Source organism: Oncorhynchus keta, chromosome 33 (genome assembly GCF_023373465.1).
Source record: "Oncorhynchus keta strain PuntledgeMale-10-30-2019 chromosome 33, Oket_V2, whole genome shotgun sequence".
Classification (NCBI taxonomy): domain Eukaryota; kingdom Metazoa; phylum Chordata; class Actinopteri; order Salmoniformes; family Salmonidae; genus Oncorhynchus; species Oncorhynchus keta.
Genome location: NC_068453.1, coordinates 2,545,410 through 2,561,064, shown reverse-complemented (window position 1 = coordinate 2,561,064; position 15,655 = coordinate 2,545,410). Strand labels below are relative to the sequence as shown.

The window sequence follows — 15,655 nt, the reverse complement described above, 5'->3', positions numbered from 1 at the left end:
AAAACCTTTTTTTTTCTTCAAAGGCCTATGAAAGAACCTTTCCTTGGTTACAGGTATTTTTCAGTAAGGCACAGATGGGATTTGAACCCATGATCTTCGGTTTACAAGAAGCCTTACCGCTTGGCCACCATGCCACTCTATGCTGCAAAATATTTATCAACATTCTGGAAAGTAGTAGTTGTGTAAAATGAATTTGGTCACAAATAACATCTCTGTTTCCTGCTGAGAATTTCAACATTCTGGAAAGTAGGAGTTGTGTAATTGAATTTGGCACACAAATAAACTCAGGAGAACCTTGGGATTGAACCAAGGAAATAGCACGCACTCCCCCTCCTCCCCCTCTGAGCTTCGATACCATTTTATTTGCAGATAAAATGCAATATTAATACAATGTACTTTTTATATACACCACTCCATTGAAACTACAATGAAATGATAGCAGCAATTCTAAATACAAGCAAGTATGGACAGTCATCTAACCCATGAACTTCAGTTTTTGAAAATGATGCAATTGAAGTTGGCAACCATGCCACTTCTGTTCCATAAATATACTAACAGGGATTGAACACATGTTCTTCAGATTACAAGAGCAAATTATTCAGCACATCTCTGTTTCCTGCTGAGAATTTCAACATTCTGGAAAGGAGATGGGTCATTGCAAAAAATGTTATGGAGAAGCTGGGGATTGAACCCAGGACCTCATACATGCAAAGCATGCGCTCTACCACTGAGCTACATCCCCTTTCTGGGAAAGAAAAAAATGTTGCTTATTTTTTTAAACGTCACCTTTATTTAACCAGGTAAGTCAGTTAAGGACAAGTTCTCATACACAACTGCGACCTGGCCAAGATAAAGCAAAGCAGTGCAACACAAACAACAACAACACAGAGTTACACATGGAACAAACAAGCGCACAATCAATAACAAAATAGAAGAAAAAAAAAAGTCTATATACAGTTGCAAATGGAGGTAAGGCAATAAATAGGCCATAGTAGCGAAGTATTTACAATTTAGCAAATTAACACTGGAGTGATAGATGAGCAGATGATGATGTGCAAGTAGAAATACTGGTGTGCAAAGAGTGCAGAAAGTAAATTAAAACAATATGGGGATGAGGTAGGTAGATTGGGTGGGCTATTTACAGATGGGCTTTGTACAGCTGCAGCGATCAGTTAGCTGCTCAGATAGCCGATGTTTAAAGTTAGCAGTGTTGCCAACACCTCAATAAGGAAAGTAGCTATTGGCTGTCCTAAAAGTCGCTAGAAGTTGCTAAATGATGTCATCAACTAATTTGCATAATTGTGCATGTAATTGTGATGGACACTGTAGGAGTGAGGAATAACATTGTGGAAGAGACAAAAAGTGAGTAAAATGAAAATGTCTGCAAGTATTCATACTTTAAATACAGCGACTAACTAAGTTGGCAAACTGAACTTTCTTATGTCGATCCAGCTTGATTTTTGCAATTCCTACGGGTGGGTATAAATTTTTATTGTCAGCAGAGAACTGGAAGGAAACCCAAAGGAGGTGTTGGCTTTGGGGATGACCAGTGAGATATGTTGCGGGTGGGTGTTGTTATCGGACCAGTGAGCTGAGATAAGGCGGAGCTTTACCTAGCATAGACTAAAAAGATGACCTGGAGCCAGTGGGTCTGGCGACGAATATGTAGCGAGGGCCAGCCGACTTAGCATTTTAATAGTGGCCATATCAATACAATTGACCTTTTCTTTACACTGTTCTAATGAAAGTACATTTCCATAATATCATCCAGCTTCCATAAATTCGAACAAGGATTTGTGCTTCAGTTTACAAAAACAGATGACTTAGCACATCTATTTCCTTCTTAAAATGTCAACAGGAAAAGAGTTTGCAAAAGCTAATTTTTATACTCATCAGAGAATTTGGGGATTAAAACCGCATGCATCTCAATTATTTCTATAGAGACACATCCCCTTACTATATCATAAGGGTTGCCATTTTGAGAAAACCTTTTTTTTCTTCAAAGGCCTCCAAAAAGAACTTTCCTTGGTTACAGGTATTTTTCAGTAAGGCACAGATGGGATTTGAAATGATCTTGGTTTACAAGACTAGTACCGCTGGCCACCATGCCACTCTATGCTGCAAAATATTTATCAACATTCTGGAAAGTAGTAGTTGTGTAATGTGAATTTGGCACACAAATAACATCTCTGTTTCCTGCTGAGAATTTCAACATTCTGGAAAGTAGGAGTTGTGTAATGTGAATTTGGCACACAAATAAACTCATTGGAGAACCTTGGGATTGAACCAAGGAAATAGCAGCACTCCCCTCCTCCCCCTCTGAGCTTCGATACCATTTTATTTGCAGATAAAATGCAATATTAATACAATGTACTTTTTATATACACCACTCCATTGAAACTACAATGAAATGATAGCAGCAATTCTAAATACAAGCAAGTATGGACAGTCATCTAACCCATGAACTTCAGTTTTTGAAAATGATGCAATTGAAGTTGGCAACCATGCCACTTCTGTTCCATAAATATACGAACAGGGATTGAACACATGTTCTTCAGATTACAAGAGCAAATTATTCAGCACATCTCTGTTTCCTGCTGAGAATTTCAACATTCTGGAAAGTAGGAGATGGGTCATTGCAAAAATGTTATGGAGAAGCTGGGGATTGAACCCAGGACCTCATACATGCAAAGCATGCGCTCTACCACTGAGCTACATCCCCTTTCTTGGAAAGAAAAAAATGTTTCTTATTTTTTTAAATTTCACCTATAATTAACCATGTAAGCCAGTTGAGAACAAGTTTTCATATTCAACTGCGACCTGGCCAAGATAAAGCAAAGCAGCGCAACACAAACAACAACACAGAGTTACAGATGGAATAAACAAGCGTACAGTCAATAACACAATAGAAGAAAAAAAAGAAAGTCTATATTTAAAATGGAGGTAAGGCAATAAATAGGCCATAGTAGCGAAGTATTTACAATTTAGCAAATTAACACTGGAGTGATAGATGAGCAGATGATGATGTGCAAGTAGAAATACTGGTGTGCAAAGAGTGCAGAAAGTAAATTAAAACAATATGGGGATGAGGTAGGTAGATTGGGTGGGCTATTTACAGATGGGCTTTGTACAGCTGCAGCGATCAGTTAGCTGCTCAGATAGCTGATGTTTAAAGTTAGCAGTGTTGCCAACACCTCAATAAGGAAAGTAGCTATTGGCTGTCCTAAAAGTCGCTAGAAGTTGCTAAATGATGTCATCAACTAATTTGCATAATTGTGCATGTAATTGTGATGGACACTGTAGGAGTGAGGAATAACATTGTGGAAGAGACAAAAGTGAGTAAAATGAAAATGTCTGCAAGTATTCATACTTGCTTACGACTAACTAGTTGGCAACACTGAAAGTTAGTGAGGGAATATGTCTCCAGCTTCAGCGATTTTTGCAATTCTTCCAGTCATTGTCAGCAGAGAACTTATGTCATGAATTCCAACCCTCTTTGGGGATGACCAGTGAGATTATCCGGGCGGGTGGGTGTTGGGACCAGTGAGCTGAGATAAAGCTTGACCTAGCATAGACTAAAAAGATGACCTGGAGCCAGTGGGTCTGGCGACGAATATGTAGCGAGGGCCAGCCGACTGGAGCATACAGGTAGTGGCCATATCAATACAATTGACCTTTTCTTTACACTGTTCTAATGAAAGTACATTTCCATAATATCATCCAGCTTCCATAAACGTCGAACAAGGATTTTTGCTTTTTACAAAAACAGATGACTTAGCACATCTATTTCCTTCTTAAAATGTCAACATTCTGGAAAGTAGAGTTTGCAAAAGCTAATTTCACAACTTATACTCATCAGAGAATTTGGGGTTAACTTCAGACCGCATGCATCTCAAGTATTAGCTCTACCCTAGAGAACACTTACTATATCATAGTAGGGTTGCCATTTTGAGAAAACCTTTTTTTCTTCAAAGGCCTCCAATGAAAGAACCTTTCCTTGGTTACAGGTATTTTTCAGTAAGGCACAGATGGGATTTGAACCCATGATCTTGGTTTACAAGAAACGACCGCTTGGCCACCATGCCACTCTATGCTGCAAAATATTTATCAACATTCTGGAAAGTAGTAGTTGTGTAATGTGAATTTGGCACACAAATAACATCTCTGTTTCCTGCTGAGAATTTCAACATTCTGGAAAGTAGGAGTTGTGTAATGTGAATTTGGCACACAAATAAACTCAGTGGAGAACCTTGGGATTGAACCAAGGAAATAGCACGCACTCCCCCCTCCTCCCCTCTGAGCTTCGATACCATTTTATTTGCAGATAAAATGCAATATTAATACAATGTAGTTTTTATATACACCACTCCATTGAAACTACAATGAAATGATAGCAGCAATTCTAAATACAAGGTATGGACAGTCATCTAACCCATGAACTTCAGTTTTTGAAAATGATGCAATTGAAGTTGGCAACCATGCCACTTCTGTTCCATAAATATACGAACAGGGATTGAACACATGTTCTTCAGATTACAAGAGCAAATTATTCAGCACATCTCTGTTTCCTGCTGAGAATTTCAACATTCTGGAAAGTAGGAGATGGGTCATTGCAAAAAATGTTATGGAGAAGCTGGGGATTGAACCCAGGACCTCATACATGCAAAGCATGCGCTCTACCACTGAGCTACATCCCCTTTCTTGGAAAGAAAAAATGTTGCTTATTTTTTAAATTTCACCTATAATTAACCATGTAAGCCAGTTGAGAACAAGTTTTCATATTCAACTGCGACCTGGCCAAGATAAAGCAAAGCAGCGCAACACAAACAACAACACAGAGTTACAGATGGAATAAACAAGCGTACAGTCAATAACACAATAGAAGAAAAAAAAAAGTCTATATACAGTTGCAAATGGAGGTAAGGCAAAAATAGGCCATAGTAGCGAAGTATTTACAATTTAGCAAATTAACACTGGAGTGATAGATGAGCAGATGATGATGTGCAAGTAGAAATACTGGTGTGCAAAAGTGCAGAAAGTAAATTAAAACAATATGGGGATGAGGTAGGTAGATTGGGTGGGCTATTTACAGATGGGCTTTGTACAGCTGCAGCGATCAGTTAGCTGCTCAGATAGCCGATGTTTAAAGTTAGCAGTGTTGCCAACACCTCAATAAGGAAAGTAGCTATTGGCTGTCCTAAAAGTCGCTAGAAGTTGCTAAATGATGTCATCAACTAATTTGCATAATTGTGCATGTAATTGTGATGGACACTGTAGGAGTGAGGAATAACATTGTGGAAGAGACAAAAAGTGAGTAAAATGAAAATGTCTGCAAGTATTCATACTTGCTAAAAAGACTAAGTCGCTAAGTTGGCAACACTGAAAGTTAGTGAGGGAATATGTCTCCAGCTTCACGATTTTTAAATTCCTTCCAGTCATTGTCAGCAGAGAACTGGAAGGAAACAAAGGAGGTGTTGGCTTTGGGGATGACCAGTGAGATATACCTGCTGTTTGGGTTTTTATGTGACCAGTGACTGAGATCCTTTATCCGGGCTTGGGACCTAGCATAGACTAAAAAGATGACCTGGAGCCAGTGGGTCTGGCGACGAATATGTAGCGAGGGCCAGCCGACTGGAGCATACAGGTCGTAGTGGCCATATCAATACAATTGACCTTTTCTTTACACTGTTCTAATGAAAGTACATTTCCATAATATCATCCAGCTTCCATTTGAACCCATGTGCTTCAGTTTACAAAAACAGATGACTTAGCACATCTATTTCCTTCTTAAAATGTCAACATTCTGGAAAGTAGAGTTGTGCAAAAGCTAATTTCACAACTAAATATACTCATCAGAGAATTTTTAACTTCAGACCGCATGCATTCAAGTATTAAAAGACACATCCCCTTATTATATCATACAGGGTTGCCATTTTGAAAAACCTTTTTTTTCTTCAAAGGCCTCCAATGAAAGAACAATGGTTACAGGTATTTTTCAGTAAGGCACAGATGGGATTTGAAAATGATGGTTTACAAGACTACGTCTGGCCACCATGCCACTCATGCTGCAAAATATTTATCAACATTCTGGAAAGTAGTAGTTGTGTAATGTTTTGGCACACAAATAACATCTCTGTTTCCTGCTGAGAATTTCAACATTCTGGAAAGTAGGAGTTGTGTAATGTGAATTTGGCACACAAATAAACTCAGTGGAGAACCTTGGGATTGAACCAAGGAAATAGCACGCACTCCCCCTCCTCCCCCTCTGAGCTTCGATACCATTTTATTTGCAGATAAAATGCAATATTAATACAATGTACTTTTTATATACACCACTCCATTGAAACTACAATGAAATGATAGCAGCAATTCTAAATACAAGCAAGTATGGACAGTCATCTAACCCATGAACTTCAGTTTTTGAAAATGATGCAATTGAAGTTGGCAACCATGCCACTTCTGTTCCATAAATATACGAACAGGGATTGAACACATGTTCTTCAGATTACAAGAGCAAATTATTCAGCACATCTCTGTTTCCTGCTGAGAATTTCAACATTCTGGAAAGTAGGAGATGGGTCATTGCAAAAAATGTTATGGAGAAGCTGGGGATTGAACCCAGGACCTCATACATGCAAAGCATGCGCTCTACCACTGAGCTACATCCCCTTTCTGGAAAGAAAAAAATGTTTCTTATTTTTTTAAATTTCACCTATAATTAACCATGTAAGCCAGTTGAGAACAAGTTTTCATATTCAACTGCGACCTGGCCAAGATAAAGCAAAGCAGCGCAACACAAACAACAACACAGAGTTACAGATGGAATAAACAAGCGTACAGTCAATAACACAATAGAAGAAAAAAAAAAAGTCTATTTACAGGGCGTGCAAATGGAGGTAAGGCAATAAATAGGCCATAGTAGCGAAGTATTTACAATTTAGCAAATTAACACTGGAGTGATAGATGAGCAGATGATGATGTGCAAGTAGAAATACTGGTGTGCAAAAGTGCAGAAAGTAAATTAAAACAATATGGGGATGAGGTAGGTAGATTGGGTGGGCTATTTACAGATGGGCTTTGTACAGCTGCAGCGATCAGTTAGCTGCTCAGATAGCCGATGTTTAAAGTTAGCAGTGTTGCCAACACCTCAATAAGGAAAGTAGCTATTGGCTGTCCTAAAAGTCGCTAGAAGTTGCTAAATGATGTCATCAACTAATTTGCATAATTGTGCATGTAATTGTGATGGACACTGTAGGAGTGAGGAATAACATTGTGGAAGAGACAAAAAGTGAGTAAAATGAAAATGTCTGCAAGTATTCATACTTGCTAAATACAACGATAAGTCGCTAAGTTGGCAACACTGAAAGTTAGTGAGGGAATATGTCTCCAGCTTCAGCGATTTTTGCAATTCCTTCCAGTCATTGTCAGCAGAGAACTGGAAGGAAAGGCGGCCAAAGGAGGTGTTGGCTTTGGGGATGACCAGTGAGATATACCTGCTGGAGCGCGTGCTACGGGTGGGTGTTGTTATCGTGACCAGTGAGCTGAGATAAGGGAGCCATAGACTAAAAAGATGACCTGGAGCCAGTCTGGCAATGATAGTGAGGGCCAGCCTGGAGTGAGGTCTGGGTCTGGCGACGAATATGTAGCGAGGGCCAGCCGACTGGAGCATACAGGTCGTAGTGGCCATATCAATACAATTGACCTTTTCTTTACACTGTTCTAATGAAAGTACATTTCCATAATATCATCCAGCTTCCATTCGAACAAGGATTGAACCCATGTGCTTCAGTTTACAAAAACAGATTTAGCACATCTATTTACTTCTTAAAATGTCAACATTCTGGAAAGTAGAGTTGTGCAAAAGCTAATTTCACAACTAAATATACTCATCAGAGAATTTGGGGATTAACTTCAGAATGCATCTCAAATTAGCTCTACCCTAGAGACACATCCCCTTACTATATCATAGTAGGGTTGCCATTTTGAGAAAACCTTTTTTTCTTCAAAGGCCTCCAATGAAAGAACCTTTCCTTGGTTACAGGTATTTTTCAGTAAGGCACAGATGGGATTTGAACCCATGATCTTCGGTTTACAAGACCGACGCCTTACCGCTTGGCCACCATGCCACTCTATGCTGCAAAATATTTATCAACATTCTGGAAAGTAGTAGTTGTGTAATGTGAATTTGGCACACAAATAACATCTCTGTTTCCTGCTGAGAATTTCAACATTCTGGAAAGTAGGAGTTGTGTAATGTGAATTTGGCACACAAATAAACTCAGTGGAGAACCTTGGGATTGAACCAAGGAAATAGCACGCACTCCCCCTCCTCCCCCTCTGAGCTTCGATACCATTTTATTTGCAGATAAAATGCAATATTAATACAATGTACTTTTTATATACACCACTCCATTGAAACTACAATGAAATGATAGCAGCAATTCTAAATACAAGCAAGTATGGACAGTCATCTAACCCATGAACTTCAGTTTTTGAAAATGATGCAATTGAAGTTGGCAACCATGCCACTTCTGTTCCATAAATATACGAACAGGGATTGAACACATGTTCTTCAGATTACAAGAGCAAATTATTCAGCACATCTCTGTTTCCTGCTGAGAATTTCAACATTCTGGAAAGTAGGAGATGGGTCATTGCAAAAAATGTTATGGAGAAGCTGGGGATTGAACCCAGGACCTCATACATGCGAAGCATGCGCTCTACCACTGAGCTACATCCCCTTTCTTGGAAAGAAAAAAATGTTTCTTATTTTTTTAAATTTCACCTATAATTAACCATGTAAGCCAGTTGAGAACAAGTTTTCATATTCAACTGCGACCTGGCCAAGATAAAGCAAAGCAGCGCAACACAAACAACAACACAGAGTTACAGATGGAATAAACAAGCGTACAGTCAATAACACAATAGAAGAAAAAAAATAAAGTCTATATACAGTGCGTGCAAATGGAGGTAAGGCAATAAATAGGCCATAGTAGCGAAGTATTTACAATTTAGCAAATTAACACTGGAGTGATAGATGAGCAGATGATGATGTGCAAGTAGAAATACTGGTGTGCAAAGAGTGCAGAAAGTAAATTAAAACAATATGGGGATGAGGTAGGTAGATTGGGTGGGCTATTTACAGATGGGCTTTGTACAGCTGCAGCGATCAGTTAGCTGCTCAGATAGCCGATGTTTAAAGTTAGCAGTGTTGCCAACACCTCAATAAGGAAAGTAGCTATTGGCTGTCCTAAAAGTCGCTAGAAGTTGCTAAATGATGTCATCAACTAATTTGCATAATTGTGTGCATGTAATTGTGATGGACACTGTAGGAGTGAGGAATAACATTGTGGAAGAGACAAAAAGTGAGTAAAATGAAAATGTCTGCAAGTATTCATACTTGCTAAATACAGCGACTAAGTCGCTAAGTTGGCAACACTGAAAGTTAGTGAGGGAATATGTCTCCAGCTTCAGCGATTTTTGCAATTCCTTCCAGTCATTGTCAGCAGAGAACTGGAAGGAAAGGCGGCCAAAGGAGGTGTTGGCTTTGGGGATGACCAGTGAGATATACCTGCTGGAGCGCGTGCTACGGGTGGGTGTTGTTATCGTGACCAGTGAGCTGAGATAAGGCGGAGCTTTACCTAGCATAGACTAAAAAGATGACCTGGAGCCAGTGGGTCTGGCGACGAATATGTAGCGAGGGCCAGCCGACTGGAGCATACAGGTCGTAGTGGCCATATCAATACAATTGAGTTATCAATACAATTGACCTTTTCTTTACACTGTTCTAATGAAAGTACATTTCCATAATATCATCCAGCTTCCATAAACGTCGAACAAGGATTGAACCCATGTGCTTCAGTTTACAAAAACAGATGACTTAGCACATCTATTTCCTTCTTAAAATGTCAACATTCTGGAAAGTAGAGTTGTGCAAAAGCTAATTTCACAACTAAATATACTCATCAGAGAATTTGGGGATTAACCAGACCGCATGCATCTCAAGTATTAGCTCTACCCTAGAGACACATCCCCTTACTATATCATAGTAGGGTTGCCATTTTGAGAAAACCTTTTTTTCTTCAAAGGCCTCCAATGAAAGAACCTTTCCTTGGTTACAGGTATTTTTCAGTAAGGCACAGATGGGATTTGAACCCATGATGGTTTACAAGACCGACGCCTTACCGCTTGGCCACCATGCCACTCTATGCTGCAAAATATTTATCAACATTCTGGAAAGTAGTAGTTGTGTAATGTGAATTTGGCACACAAATAACATCTCTGTTTCCTGCTGAGAATTTCAACATTCTGGAAAGTAGGAGTTGTGTAATGTGAATTTGGCACACAAATAAACTCAGTGGAGAACCTTGGGATTGAACCAAGGAAATAGCACGCACTCCCCCTCCTCCCCCTCTGAGCTTCGATACCATTTTATTTGCAGATAAAATGCAATATTAATACAATGTACTTTTTATATACACCACTCCATTGAAACTACAATGAAATGATAGCAGCAATTCTAAATACAAGCAAGTATGGACAGTCATCTAACCCATGAACTTCAGTTTTTGAAAATGATGCAATTGAAGTTGGCAACCATGTTCCATAAATATACGAACAGGGATTGAACACATGTTCTTCAGATTACAAGAGCAAATTATTCAGCACATCTCTGTTTCCTGCTGAGAATTTCAACATTCTGGAAAGTAGGAGATGGGTCATTGCAAAAAATGTTATGGAGAAGCTGGGGATTGAACCCAGGACCTCATACATGCAAAGCATGCGCTCTACCACTGAGCTACATCCCCTTTCTTGGAAAGAAAAAAATGTTTCTTATTTTTTAAAATTTCACCTATAATTAACCATGTAAGCCAGTTGAGAACAAGTTTTCATATTCAACTGCGACCTGGCCAAGATAAAGCAAAGCAGCGCAACACAAACAACAACACAGAGTTACAGATGGAATAAACAAGCGTACAGTCAATAACACAATAGAAGAAAAAAAAGAAAGTCTATATACAGTGCGTGCAAATGGAGGTAAGGCAATAAATAGGCCATAGTAGCGAAGTATTTACAATTTAGCAAATTAACACTGGAGTGATAGATGAGCAGATGATGATGTGCAAGTAGAAATACTGGTGTGCAAAGAGCAGAAAGTAAATTAAAACAATATGGGGATGAGGTAGGTAGATTGGGTGGGCTATTTACAGATGGGCTTTGTACAGCTGCAGCGATCAGTTAGCTGCTCAGATAGCCGATGTTTAAAGTTAGCAGTGTTGCCAACACCTCAATAAGGAAAGTAGCTATTGGCTGTCCTAAAAGTCGCTAGAAGTTGCTAAATGATGTCATCAACTAATTTGCATAATTGTGCATGTAATTGTGATGGACACTGTAGGAGTGAGGAATAACATTGTGGAAGAGACAAAAAGTGAGTAAAATGAAAATGTCTGCAAGTATTCATACTTGCTAAAATGTCGCTAAGTTGGCAACACTGAAAGTTAGTGAGGGAATATGTCTCCAGCTTCAGCTTTTTGCAATTCCTTCCAGTCATTGTCAGCAGAGAACTGGAAGGAAAGGCGGCCAAAGGAGGTGTTGGCTTTGGGGATGACCAGTGAGATATACCTGCTGGAGCGCGTGCTACGGGTTGTTATCGTGACCAGTGAGCTGAGAAAGGCGGAGCTTTACCTAGCATAGACTAAAAAGATGACCTGGAGCCAGTGGGTCTGGCGACGAATATGTAGCGAGGGCCAGCCGACTGGAGCATACAGGTCAGTAGTGGCCATATCAATACAAACCTTTTGACCTTTTTTTAATTGTATTTACATTTCCATAATATCATCCAGCTTCCATAAACGTCAACAAGGATTGAACCCATGTGCTTCAGTTTACAAAAACAGATGACTTAGCACATCTATTTCCTTCTTAAAATGTCAACATTCTGGAAAGTAGAGTTGTGCAAAAGCTAATTTCACAACTAAATATACTCATCAGAGAATTTGGGGATTTTAACCGCATGACAAGTATTAGCTCTAAGAGACACATCCCCTTACTATATCATAGTAGGGTTGCCATTTTGAGAAAACCTTTTTTTTCTTCAAAGGCCTCCAGTGAAAGAACCTTTCCTTCGTATCAGTTATTTTTCAGTAAGGCACAGATGGGATTTGAACCCATGATCTTCGGTTTACAAGCCTTACCGCTTGGCCACCATGCCACTCTATGCTGCAAGATATTTATCAACATTCTGGAAAGTAGTAGTTGTGTAATGTGAATTTGGCACACAAATAACATCTCTGTTTCCTTCTGAGAATTTCAACATTCTGGAAAGTAGGAGTTGTGTAATGTGAATTTGGCACACAAATAAACTCAGTGGAGAACCTTGGGATTGAACCAAGGAAATTTACAGCTGGCACTCCCCCTCCCCCCTCTGAGCTTCGATACCATTTTATTTGCAGATAAAATGCAATATTAATACAATGTACTTTTTATATACACCACTCCATTGAAACTACAATGAAATGATAGCAGCAATTCTAAATACAAGCAAGTATGGACAGTCATCTAACCCATGAACTTCAGTTTTTGAAAATGATGCAATTGAAGTTGGCAACCATGCCACTTCTGTTCCATAAATATACGAACAGGGATTGAACACATGTTCTTCAGATTACAAGAGCAAATTATTCAGCACATCTCTGTTTCCTGCTGAGAATTTCAACATTCTGGAAAGTAGGAGATGGGTCATTGCAAAAAATGTTATGGAGAAGCTGGGGATTGAACCCAGGACCTCATACATGCAAAGCATGCGCTCTACCACTGAGCTACATCCCCTTTCTTGGAAAGAAAAAAATGTTTCTTATTTTTTTAAATTTCACCTATAATTAACCAGGTAAGCCAGTTGAGAACAAGTTTTCATATTCAACTGCGACCTGGCCAAGATAAAGCAAAGCAGCGCAACACAAACAACAACACAGAGTTACAGATGGAATAAACAAGCGTACAGTCAATAACACAATAGAAGAAAAAAAAGAAAGTCTATATACAGTGCGTGCAAATGGAGGTAAGGCAATAAATAGGCCATAGTAGCGAAGTATTTACAATTTAGCAAATTAACACTGGAGTGATAGATGAGCAGATGATGATGTGCAAGTAGAAATACTGGTGTGCAAAGAGCAGAAAGTAAATTAAAACAATATGGGGATGAGGTAGGTAGATTGGGTGGGCTATTTACAGATGGGCTTTGTACAGCTGCAGCGATCAGTTAGCTGCTCAGATAGCCGATGTTTAAAGTTAGCAGTGTTGCCAACACCTCAATAAGGAAAGTAGCTATTGGCTGTCCTAAAAGTCGCTAGAAGTTGCTAAATGATGTCATCAACTAATTTGCATAATTGTGCATGTAATTGTGATGGACACTGTAGGAGTGAGGAATAACATTGTGGAAGAGACAAAAAGTGAGTAAAATGAAAATGTCTGCAAGTATTCATGTTGCTAAATACTACGAAAGTCGCTAAGTTGGCAACACTGAAAGTTAGTGAGGGAATATGTCTCCAGCTTCAGCGATTTTTGCAATTCCTTCCAGTCATTGTCAGCAGAGAACTGGAAGGAAAGGCGGCCAAAGGAGGTGTTGGCTTTGGGGATGACCAGTGAGATATACCTGCTGGAGCGCGTGCTACGGGTGGGTGTTGTTATCGTGACCAGTGAGCTGAGATAAGGCGGAGCTTTACCTAGCATAGACTAAAAAGATGACCTGGAGCCAGTGGGTCTGGCGACGAATATGTAGCGAGGGCCAGCCGACTGGAGCATACTTTTTTTTATCAATACAATTGACCTTTTCTTTACACTGTTCTAATGAAAGTACATTTTTAATATTTTCAGCTTCCATAAAGTCGAACAAGGATTTCCCATGTTTGTGCTTCAGTTTACAAAAACAGATGACTTAGCACATCTATTTCCTTCTTAAAATGTCAACATTCTGGAAAGTTTGTGCAAAAGCTAATTTCACAACTAAATATACTCATCAGAGAATTTGGGGATTAACTTCAGACCGCATGCATCTCAAGTATTAGCTCTACCCTAGAGACACATCCCCTTACTATATCATAGTAGGGTTGCCATTTTGAGAAAACATTTTTTTTTCAAAGGCCTCCATGAAAGAACCTTTCCTTATACAGGTATTTTTCAGTAAGGCACATTGGGATTTGAACCCATGATCTTCGGTTTACAAGACCTACCGCTGGCCACCATGCCACTCTATGCTGCAAAATATTTATCAACATTCTGGAAAGTAGTAGTTGTGTAATGTGAATTTGGCACACAAAAACATCTCTGTTTCCACTGAGAATTTCAACATTCTGGAAAGTAGGAGTTGTGTAAAATTTGGCACACAAATAAACTCAGTGGAGAACCTTGGGATTGAACCAAGGAAATAGCACGCATCCCCTCCTCCCCCTCTGAGCTTCGATACCATTTTATTTGCAGATAAAATGCAATATTAATACAATGTAGTTTTTATATACACCACTCCATTGAAACTACAATGAAATGATAGCAGCAATTCTAAATACAAGCAAGTATGGACAGTCATCTAACCCATGAACTTCAGTTTTTGAAAATGATGCAATTGAAGTTGGCAACCATGCCACTTCTGTTCCATACATATACGAACAGGGATTGAACAAATGTTCTTCAGATTACAAGAGCAAATTATTCAGCACATCTCTGTTTCCTGCTGAGAATTTCAACATTCTGGAAAGAAGGAGATGGGTCATTGCAAAAAATGTCATGGAGAAGCTGGGGATTGAACCCAGGACCTCATACATGCAAAGCATGCGCTCTACCACTGAGCTACATCCCCTTTCTTGGAAAGAAATAAATGTTTCTTATTTTTTATTTTTTTTCACCTATAATTAACCAGGTAAGCCAGTTGAGAACAAGTTTTCATATTCAACTGCGACCTGGCCAAGATAAAGCAAAGCAGCGCAACACAAACAACAACACAGAGTTACAGATGGAATAAACAAGCGTACAGTCAATAACACAATAGAAGAAAAAAATAAAGTCTATATACAGTGCGTGCAAATGGAGGTAAGGCAATAAATAGGCCATAGTAGCGAAGTATTTACAATTTAGCAAATTAACACTGGAGTGATAGATGAGCAGATGATGATGTGCAAGTAGAAATACTGGTGTGCAAAGAGCAGAAAGTAAATTAAAACAATATGGGGATGAGGTAGGTAGATTGGGTGGGCTATTTACAGATGGGCTTTGTACAGCTGCAGCGATCAGTTAGCTGCTCAGATAGCCGATGTTTAAAGTTAGCAGTGTTGCCAACACCTCAATAAGGAAAGTAGCTATTGGCTGTCCTAAAAGTCGCTAGAAGTTGCTAAATGATGTCATCAACTAATTTGCATAATTGTGCATGTAATTGTGATGGACACTGTAGGAGTGAGGAATAACATTGTGGAAGAGACAAAAAGTGAGTAAAATGAAAATGTCTGCAAGTATTCATACTTGCTAAATACAGCGACTAAGTCGCTAAGTTGGCAACACTGAAAGTTAGTGAGGGAATATGTCTCCAGCTTCAGCGATTTTTGCAATTCCTTCCAGTCATTGTCAGCAGAGAACTCAAAGGAGGTGTTGGCTTTGGGGATGACCAGTG

The 15,655-nt window shown here is 39.2% G+C and overlaps 9 non-coding genes across 9 annotated transcripts; all 9 read right to left on the bottom strand.

Annotated features, from left to right (window-relative positions):
- Positions 1 to 670: 670 nt before the first annotated feature.
- On the bottom strand, positions 671 to 742 carry trnaa-ugc (transfer RNA alanine (anticodon UGC)). The gene has a single exon. It is a non-coding gene; the product is annotated as a tRNA-Ala (tRNA).
- Positions 743 to 2,650: 1,908 nt separating this feature from the next.
- trnaa-ugc (transfer RNA alanine (anticodon UGC)) lies at positions 2,651 to 2,722 on the bottom strand. The gene has a single exon. It is a non-coding gene; the product is annotated as a tRNA-Ala (tRNA).
- A 1,903-nt stretch (positions 2,723 to 4,625) lies between these two features.
- On the bottom strand, positions 4,626 to 4,697 carry trnaa-ugc (transfer RNA alanine (anticodon UGC)). The gene has a single exon. It is a non-coding gene; the product is annotated as a tRNA-Ala (tRNA).
- Positions 4,698 to 6,597: 1,900 nt separating this feature from the next.
- trnaa-ugc (transfer RNA alanine (anticodon UGC)) lies at positions 6,598 to 6,669 on the bottom strand. Its single transcript has one exon. It is a non-coding gene; the product is annotated as a tRNA-Ala (tRNA).
- Positions 6,670 to 8,054: 1,385 nt separating this feature from the next.
- On the bottom strand, positions 8,055 to 8,126 carry trnat-ugu (transfer RNA threonine (anticodon UGU)). Its single transcript has one exon. It is a non-coding gene; the product is annotated as a tRNA-Thr (tRNA).
- Positions 8,127 to 8,669: 543 nt separating this feature from the next.
- On the bottom strand, positions 8,670 to 8,741 carry trnaa-cgc (transfer RNA alanine (anticodon CGC)). The gene has a single exon. It is a non-coding gene; the product is annotated as a tRNA-Ala (tRNA).
- Positions 8,742 to 10,736: 1,995 nt separating this feature from the next.
- On the bottom strand, positions 10,737 to 10,808 carry trnaa-ugc (transfer RNA alanine (anticodon UGC)). Its single transcript has one exon. It is a non-coding gene; the product is annotated as a tRNA-Ala (tRNA).
- A 1,948-nt stretch (positions 10,809 to 12,756) lies between these two features.
- trnaa-ugc (transfer RNA alanine (anticodon UGC)) lies at positions 12,757 to 12,828 on the bottom strand. Its single transcript has one exon. It is a non-coding gene; the product is annotated as a tRNA-Ala (tRNA).
- A 1,951-nt stretch (positions 12,829 to 14,779) lies between these two features.
- Positions 14,780 to 14,851, bottom strand: trnaa-ugc (transfer RNA alanine (anticodon UGC)). The gene has a single exon. It is a non-coding gene; the product is annotated as a tRNA-Ala (tRNA).
- Positions 14,852 to 15,655: the final 804 nt, after the last annotated feature.